Here is a 10,611-nt window from a genome sequence, read left to right as displayed (position 1 = left end):
TTAAGATATCTAAACTTAGCAAAGTATTCTTTTACTAATTTAATTTATTATAACTATACTAAATTATGCTTAATTTATTATTTTTTATTAAAATTTTAAAATAAGGACCTAAAAGCTTTTTTAAATTTATTAAAACTATAATAAATATTATATATTTTAATAAAGTACTTATTAAAAGTCTCCTTATTAAAATATTCTTTTTAAATAAATTTAAATTATTTAAGGGCTCGTTTTTTAAAAAAAATTAATAGCATATATAACTTTTTTTAGTTTTATTAATAAAGTTTTTATAATAAAAAATTTTAATAGTTCTTAACTTAAATTAAAAAAATTTTTTTAAAAATACTTAAAAGTATTATTATAAATAATAAGTACGCTAAATTTAAATTTTTATTGTTCTCTTTAAAGGGGGTACTAATAATATTAATAATAACTTAGAGGGTATTAATTTCTTTTTAAAAAAGCTTAAATATTAGTACTTATTTTTTATTCCTTAAGTTAGATAACTTTATTTTTTTAAGGCTTAAATATATTAAAGTCTATTTTTAAATTATTAAAATATAATTTTAAAATTCTAGAGCTTATTCGTAGTTTTATTATATATAGTTTATATTTTAGTAATATTTACGTCTCTTTTTTTTAATTTTTTTTTAAAGTTATTTATAAGTTTTTTTTTAAAAAATAACCTCGTTATTAGAATTAACGTTTATCAGGGGCTATTTTTATTTCTTTAGTTAAGTTTTAAATAGGCTATTTAGAGAATATAAAAAAGCCCGGAATAAGTAATTTAACTAAGGTATAAGAAAATATCGTTTGTATTATTTAATTAGTTTTTTATAAAATAAACTTATTAAATAAAAAGTAATTAAAATATTATAACTAGCTAATTATAATAAATATATTAATAAAAAATTAAAGCTACGAATACTAAGTAAATAGTATTATAATTATAAATAGCTTTCTTAAAGTTATATTTATAAGTTATAAAATAAATAAGGCTTTAGTAATTAATTATAATTTTATTAAAAAGGTTTTTTTAATAAAAATAACTAAAAGCGATCGTAAGATTTAATATTAAGTTAATTATTAAAAAAGCTATAAGAAGTTTATTTTTAAGCCCGGCTTAAATCTATATTATATATAAGTCTTATTTATAAATATATTTTTTTATAATATTATTATTTACGATTACTTAACTATTTACTAAATAATTGTCCGTCTTATTTATATATAATTATTTATTTTACTTTTTTATGGGCATCCGTTTTTTATCTTATTATATAATTATAATTATATAACTTATTTATAGTTTTTTTTGTCTTAAGAAGAGTTATTCTAAGTTCGTTCTTTTTATATATATAATATAATAGCCGCTATAAGTCTTATAGGGCGGCCCCTAGCCTTATTATATTTATTAAGTCGTAATATTAAGCGAGTATAAAGGAATAACTTTTTAAGTTTAAAAAAAAAGGATTTAATATAAAAGAAATTATAAGTAACCTTATTTATATAGTATAGTAAAATAGTAAATAAAAATAACCCTTTAGGCTTAGAGGACCTAACTTAGAAAAAGTCCTAACTAAGTTTATTTATATAATAAGACAAGAGGATAGTAATAAAAAAATTTATTTATAAAATTAAAAAAATAGCTTAGAAACTTATTATATAAAGATAGGATTAAAATAATTAAAAAATTAGATCTTAATTTTAAAAAAAATTAAAAAAAAGAATTAACTTTTAATTTAATAAAAAACTTTATGCGGGCCTTAGTAAACTTATTTTTTAATAAAGAATTATTATATAATTTAGATAAACTTTATAATATTACTTAATAACGTATTTAAATAAAAAATTAGTTATAGATCCTATTTTAGTATTAACGATACTAGTTTTAAAAAGGATTTTAATAAAAACTAATACGAAAATATTAATTTATTTGATAATAAATAAATATTATAGTTTTATAGAATAATAGAACTTAAGAAAGTTTTTATAATACCCTAAGTAAAAGGAGATAGCTCTTTATTTAATATTAAGGATATATTTTATAAGGAATTGTTTTAGGTAAAATGCTTAGATAATAAATATTTTTAGTACCTCTTATTTAAAAAGGATAACTATTTCTATTTATAAAGACGTAATAACTAATTTATTAAGGATATTTATATTAACGATTAGTTATTAAACTAGATAATTATATATTTTAATAGGATTTATAAAACGATATTTAGATTAAGCTTAGACTTCTTTATATAATATTAGAATAATAATAATATAATATAGACTAATTATAAATATAATTAATATTAAATTTATTATATCCCTAAGGTACTGAGCCTAGAGAGAATAATAAGAATAAATAGAATAAAAAGAATAACTAAGGAATAAAATATTAAAAAAACTAAAAAAAACTAATTATAAAAAGAACGATAAAAGGCGAATATTAAAAAATAAGTTTTTATATATAACTAGATAATAATATAATATATATTTATTAATTAAACTCGTTATACGCGGACGATAATTATATATTATAATTAATAGCGGCGTATAAAAAAAGTTTTATATTATTAAAAATAGTAAATAAACTTAACTTATTATAGATATAAAAAAGATAACTTATATTAATTATAAATAGTAAAAGGAGAAAAAAGTTAATTATGATAATAAATATATTAATTAAGAGACCGTATACTTTTTTAATATATATTAATAATTATAAAAATTAATTATAGTACGATATTATAGAAATTAGAGATATTAATATTATCCTAGGAATCTCGTAGTTATAAAAAATATAATTTATAAATAAATTAGATTATTAGTTAGGTTTAATAGGTAAATTTAGTTATTGAACGACTTAAGAAAAAAGGGGTTTAAATAAATTTATTATAACTTTTTAAAAAAGAAAGAAGAAATACGATATATAGTTTTTATTAAAATAATAAAAAGCCCTAAGAAGTTTGTATTTAGTATAAACGATTAGGGATTAAAATAATTCTAAATTATATTTAAAAAAATACTAAAAAATATATAAAACTATTTATAGAACTTAAAAAGATAGGATTATTAAAATATAATAATTAAAATATAAAAATTAAATTTAAAAAAGGAATATAACCTAAGTTCTTCTTTATATACTTTATAAATTAAAAAGAATAAGATTATTTTAATAAATATATTAACAAAAAAACTTAAAAAAGAATATATTTAACTTTTAAAATCTCTTATAAAATTACTTTTTATTTTTTATATTAAAAAAAGGAAAGAAGAAACTAAGATTTATTATTAATTATAAAAAACTTAACGAAATTATAAAAAAGAATTATTATTTTTTTATTACTTATTATTAAACTTAGAGATTTATTATATAGAACTAACTAGTTTATTATAATAAACTTTAAAAAAAGTATTTAATTAAATCTGAATTAAAGAAAGAGATGAATAAAAAAATAATATTTTAAATTCGTAGAGGACTTTTTAAGTATTTTATTATACCCTTTTAGACTTATTAATACTTTAATAACTTTTTTAAATAATAGTTAACTATATATTTTAGGAGTTTATTAATATTTTTGTTATTATTTATATTGATAATATTTTTTATTTTCTCTTTTAATTTTAAAATATATAAAAAATATATTTATATAGTATTTTAAAAACTCTAAAATACTAAACTATATACCGAACTCTCTAAGTATGAATTTTATATTTAGAAAGTAAACTTTTTTAGATATATTATTATATTAAGATAAATCTATATATAAGTATTTAAAATAGAAGTAGTTAGGGACTAGCTTATATTATAAAACGTTAAAGACGTATAAAGATTTTTTAAAAATTTATTAACTTTTATTAATAATTCTTTAAGGATTATATTAATATTATTAAACTTTTTAATAACTTAATATAAAAAAGATAACCTATTTATTTAGGACTTTAAATATAAAAAAGTATTTATTAAAGTTAAAAAATATAGTTATTTTTTAAACTAATTATTATAATTCTAAACCCCTAAAAACTTTTTAAAATTAAAACTAATATTTTAGATTTTATTATAAGAGCGGTTTTAAAATAACGAGATAAATAAAGAAAACTTTATTTATATTATTTTTTATTTTAAAATATTTTATAGAATAGAATTAAATTAGTAAATTTATAATAAGGAACTAATAGCTATTATTAAAGTATTTTAAAAAATAGAGACTATAGCTATTTAAAACTAAATATAAAATTATAGTTTATATAAATTATAAAAACTTTATAAACTTTATAATAAATAAAAATTTAAATAAATAATAAGTTAGATAGAGTAAGTTTTTATTTAAATATAATTTTTAAATTATTTATTAAAAAAAGTTTAGAAAATAGTAAAATAAACGCTCTTAATAAAAGACTTAATTACGAAATTATAGTCCCTAAAGAAATATAAGTTATTTTTAAAAAAAAAGGATAGTAGCTTTATACTAATTATAAAGCTTTTTATAATAATTAAAAGGATTAATATTAGCCCTGATTAAAAAAAATAACTCCTAAGCTTATTATAAAAATTTATAATATACCTATATACGGTTATTAAGGAGTTATTAAAATATAAAAATAGATTTATTAATATTATAATAAATCCGTTATACGTACTAAAATTACTAATATAATTAAGGACTACGTAATTTATAAAAAAAATAAAAAATAGTTCGTATAAACTTTATAGCGAGTTATAATTATTATAACTACTTATAAAAAATATAATAATCGATTTTATAGGACTTTATTATTAAACTATTAAAGTCTAAGGAACTATTTATAAATATATAGTACGATAATATCCTAGTTATAATTAATTAACTTATTAAGTTTACTTATTTTATACTTTATAAAAAAAGCTAATAATATAAAAAGAATTAGCGTATACGTTCTTTAAAAAATATTATTATTATTTATAATATACTAAAAAAAATTATTTTTTAATAAAGGTATTTTATTTATTTTAAAGTTTTAGAGATCCCTAATTTTATAACTAAGTATAAATTATAAATTATTAACTACTTTTTATTTATAAACCGATAGTTAAATAAAAAAAATTAATTAGATTTTTAAAATATATTTTTAATATTATATAAACTACGATTAGAATAACTAAGTAATATTATTATTAATAGCTTAATTTGTATATAATAATATAATTAGTAAAAGTATAAAAAAATCCTCGTTTTATTTAAACTACGGATACTAATTAATAATATATAAAGAAGTATAATAATATTACGACTTAATATATATAAGATAAGATTAGGGCCTGCCCTGTAGGCTTTGCGGCGGCTACGATATATTATATATATATAAAGGACGCTAATATAAGAATTACTTTAATAAAATAGAAGAATTATAGATAAAGTTATGTAATAATAAGAAGGACCGATAGGTAATAAGTAGTTTATAAATAGGATTAATAAAATAAGGGCGGTTTATTTTTAAAGGATTAATATTACGATATTAGTTTTAATTATAAAGGAACTATTTAAATAGTATATAGGATTTGTATATAATATAGCCTTAAGCTAAGCTCGAGGGCGGACTTTTTTATAATTTTTTTAGTAATTAACTTAATATTAAATTTTATGATCGTTTTTAGCTATTTTTATTAAGAAGCCCTTTTGATAAAATTATAATTAATTATTAAAGTTTTACTTATTTTATGATTTATAAATATAGTTTTAAAAAAGCTATTTATAATTATAATACTATTTATTTAGTATTCGTAGCCTTAATTTTTATTAATATATTTATTATAACTAGTTAGCTATAATATTTTAATTACTCTTATTTAGTAAGTTTATTTTACGAAGATTAATTAAATAGTATGAATATATTAGCTATTAATAATAATAGTACTGGGTAGCTTTATTAGGGTAGCTACGCTTATTATTTAATAATTATACGATATAATATTTGAATTTAAAAATAAGAATAAGTAGTTTTATGCTTAGCTTATAATACCCTGACCTCTTTTAGTACTTAGAGCTAAGTACTCTGAATTAGAACCCTATAATAGGTCCCCGGATATATTTTAAAGATTTTTTATTTAAACTAGGGCTTATTTATATTATTATAAAACTTTTTTTATTATTAAGGTAGATAAGGTTTATTATATAGCCTTTTTTTTAAAAAAGGATACCCTCGTTTAGTTCGAACTTTTAATAAGAGACTATTTTGAGAATAATTACTATATATAAAATAAAAAATATTAAGAAGATTTTTATAGACTATGCTAAATTTAAGAAGAGAATTAAAGAAACTTTTGGTAATTTTAATAAAGAACGAGTTATTAAACGAAAACTTACGAACTTTAAATAGAAAGGGTTTGTTAGTAAGTATGTTTTAGAGTTTTAATAAATCGTTTTTAAGCTTAATTAGGGTAACGAAGTACTTATAGTATTATTTTATTGCGGCCTAAAAAAAGAAGTTAAGGACGAACTTTTATATAAGAAACGACCTAATGAACTTTATAAGTATATAAATATAATAATTAAGATTGATAATTGATTTTATAAACAATATTTTAAGTATAAGGGTTAGAACGTATAGAATAACTAACTTAAACTTAATATTAGAAAGAAATATTAACTTTTGATAACTATTATTGGTTATTATAGCGGATTTATAGATTTTAGTATTACTAAAAAAGAATAACCCTACTAAAAAAAAGATTTTAAATATTATAATTGCGATAAGTTAGGATATATAGCTAGAGATTACTAATAATTTAAGCGTATTTAATATTAGTTTATTTTAGAAAAAATGAGTTAATATTGTGAGTAAGGAAGTTTTTTATAAATAACTTTTTTAAATAACTTACTATAATAATAATTATTTTATTTATTAAAATAATAAGGAATAAACTAGTTAGTATTTAAAAAAAACTTAAGAATAATAGATAAATAAGATATAGTATTATTTTATTATTTATTAAGACGTTAGCTGTTATAATTAAAGAAGAAATCCTAACTAAGTTTATTTATATAATAAGACGAAAAAAACGGCGATAAGAAATTTATTTATAAGGTTAAGGAATAGTTTAGAGATTTATTATATAAAAAATAGAATTAAGATAATTAAAAAAACTAGATTTTAATTTTAAGGAAGTTAAGGGAAAGATTAATTTTTAATTTAATAAAGAACTTTACGCGGGCTTAAGCGAACTTATTTTTTAGTAAAGAATTGTTATATAATTTAAACGAATTTTTGCGACGTTACTTGATAACGTGCTTAGATAAAAATTAGTTACGGATCCTATTTTAATATTAATAATACTAGTTCTAAAGAGGATTTTAATAAGAATTAACGTAAGAATATTAACTTATTTAATAACGAATAAATATTATAGTTTTATAGAATAGCTAAACTTAAAAAGGTTCTTATAATATTTTAAATAAAGGGAGATAGTTTTTTATTTAATATTAAAGATATATTTTATAAGGAATTATTTTGGGTAGAGTGCTTAGATAATAAATGCTTTTTAGTACTTTTTATTTAAAAAGGATAGCTATTTTTATTTATAAAGACGTAATAACTAACTTATTAAGGATATTTATATTAACGACTAGTTATTAAACTAGATAATTATATATTTTAATAAGATTTATAAAGTAATATTTGGACTAAGTTTAGACTTTTCTATATAATATTAAAACGATAATAATATAATATAGACTAATTATAGGTATAACTAGTATTAAATTTATTATATTTTTAAAAGCACGAGCTTAAAAAAAATAATAAAAATAAATAGAATAAAGGGAATAATTAAAGAATAGAATATTAAAAAATTAAAAAAGCTAATTATAAAGGAACGATAAAAAAGCGAATATCGAAAATAAGTTTTTATACGTAACTAGATAATAGTACGACGTATATTTATTAATTAAATTTAATATATATAAATAATAATTATATGCTATAATTAATAGCGGTATATAAGAAAAACTTTATATTATTAAGAGTAGTAAATAAACTTAACTTATTATAAATATAAAAAAGATAACTTATATTAATTATAAATAGTAAAAGGAGAAAGAGTTAATTACGATAACGAATATATTAATTAAGAGACTGTATACTTCTTAATATATATTAACGATTATTTAAAATAATTATAATATAATATTATAGAAATAAGAAATATTAACGTTATTTTAAGAATCTCGTGGTTATAAAAGTATAACTTATAGATAAATTAGATTACTAGCTAGGTTTAATAAGAAAATTTAGTTACTAAACGATTTAAAAAAAAGGGTTTAAATAAATTTATTATAACTTTTAATACGATATATATAGCTTTTGCTAGAATAATAAAAAGCTTTAAGAAGTTCGTATTTAATATAAACGATTAAGGATCGGAATAACTCTAAATTATACTTAAGGAGTACTAAAAATATATAAGACTATTTATAGAACTTAAAAAAATAAGATTATTAGAATATAGTAGTTAAAATATAGAGATCGAATTTAAAAAAAAATATAACCTAGGTTCTTTTTTTTTATATTTTATAAACTAAGAAGAATAAGATTATTTTAATAAATATATTAATGAAAAAACTCGAAAAAAGGATATATTTAACCCTCGAAATTCTTTATAGGGAGTACTTTTATTTTTTTTATATTAAAGAAAGGAAAAAAGAAACTAAGACTTATTATTAATTATAAAAAACTTAATAAAATTATAAAAAAAACTACTATTTTTTTATTTTTTATTATTAAGCTTAGAGATTTATTTTATAAAACTAATTAGTTTATTATAATAAATTTTAAAAAAAGTATTTAATTAAATTTAAATTAAAGAAGGAGATAAATAGAAAATAGTATTTTAAACCTATAAAGGACTCTTTAAGTATTTCGTTATGCTTTTTGGACTTATTAATATTCTAGTAACTTTTTAAATAATAATTAACTATATATTCTAGGAGTTTGTTAATATTTTTTATTATTGTTTATATTAACGATGTTTTTTATTTTCTTTTTTTAATTTTAAAATATATAAAAAGTATATTTATATAGTATTTTAAAAACTTTAGGATACTAAACTATATACTAAACCCTCTAAGTATAAGTTTTATATTTAAAAAGTGGACTTTTTTAGATATATTATTATATTAAGATAAATTTATATATAAGTATTTAAGGTAGAAGTAGTTAGGGACTAGCTTATATTATAGAATATTAAGGATATATAAGGATTTTTAAGATTTATTAATTTTTTATTAACGATTTTTTAAAAAATTATACTAATATTATTAGACCTCTTAATAATTTAATACGAAAGGATAACTTATTTATTTAGGATTTTAAATACGAAGAAGTATTTATTAAAGTTAAAAATATAGTTATTTCCGAACTAGTTATTATAATTTTAGATCCCCAGAAACCCTTTAAAGTTAAGATTAATACTTTAGACTTTACTATAGGAGTAGTTCTAAGATAACAAAATAAATAAGGAAAAACTTTATTTATATTATTTTTATTTTAAAATATTTTACGGAATAGAATTAAATTAATAAATTTATAATAAAAAAATTAATAGTTATTATAGAAGTATTTTAAGAATAGAGATTATAGTTATTTAGAACTAAGTATAAAGTTATAATTTATATAGATTATAAAAACTTTATAAACTTTATAATAAATAAGAATCTAAATAAACGATAAGTTAGATAGAGCGAGTTCTTATTTAAATATAATTTCTAAATTATTTATTAAAAAGGTTTAGAAAATAATAGAGTAGACGCTCTTAATAAAAGACCTAATTACGAAGTTATGGTCCTTAAGGAAACGTAAGTTATTTTTAAAAAAAGAAAAAGACGGTAGCCTCGTACTAACTACGAAACTTTTTTATAATAACTAAAAAAGATTAATATTAGCCCGACTAGAAGAATAATCCCTAAAGCTTATTATAGAAATTTATAGTATACTTATATATAGTTATTAAGGAGTTATTAAAATATAGAAACGGATTTGCTAGTATTATAATAAATCTATTATATATATTAAAATTACTAATATAATTAAAAGATTACGCAATTTATAAAAAAAATAAAAATAGCTTACGTAAATTATATAGCAAGCTATAATTATTATAATTATTTATAAAAGTATAGTAATTAATTTTATAAGACTTTATTATTAAATTATTAAAGTTTAAGGAACTATTTATAAATATATAGTATAATAGTATCCTAGTTATAGTTAATTAACTTACTAAGTTTACTTATTTTATATTTTATAAAGAAGCTAGCGACGTAAAAGAATTAGCATATATATTTTTTAAAAATATTATTATTATTTATAGTATGCTAAAGGAAATTATTTTTTAATAGAGGTATTCTATTTATTTTAAAGTTTTAGAGATCCCTAATTTTATAATTTAGTATAAATTATAAATTATTAACCGCTTTCTATTTATAAACCGATAGTTAAATAAAAAAGAATTAACTAGATTCTCGAAATATATTTTTATTATTATGTGAACTACAATTAGAATAATTAGGTAATATTATTATTAATAGCCTAATTTATATATAATAATATAATTAGTAAAAGTATAAAGAGAATCCCTGT

Source organism: Colletotrichum fioriniae (assembly GCF_027942845.1).
Source record: "Colletotrichum fioriniae strain IMI 355084 chromosome Unknown scaffold_1, whole genome shotgun sequence".
In the NCBI taxonomy this organism is placed as follows: domain Eukaryota; kingdom Fungi; phylum Ascomycota; class Sordariomycetes; order Glomerellales; family Glomerellaceae; genus Colletotrichum; species Colletotrichum fioriniae.
This window is presented reverse-complemented; position numbering follows the sequence as displayed.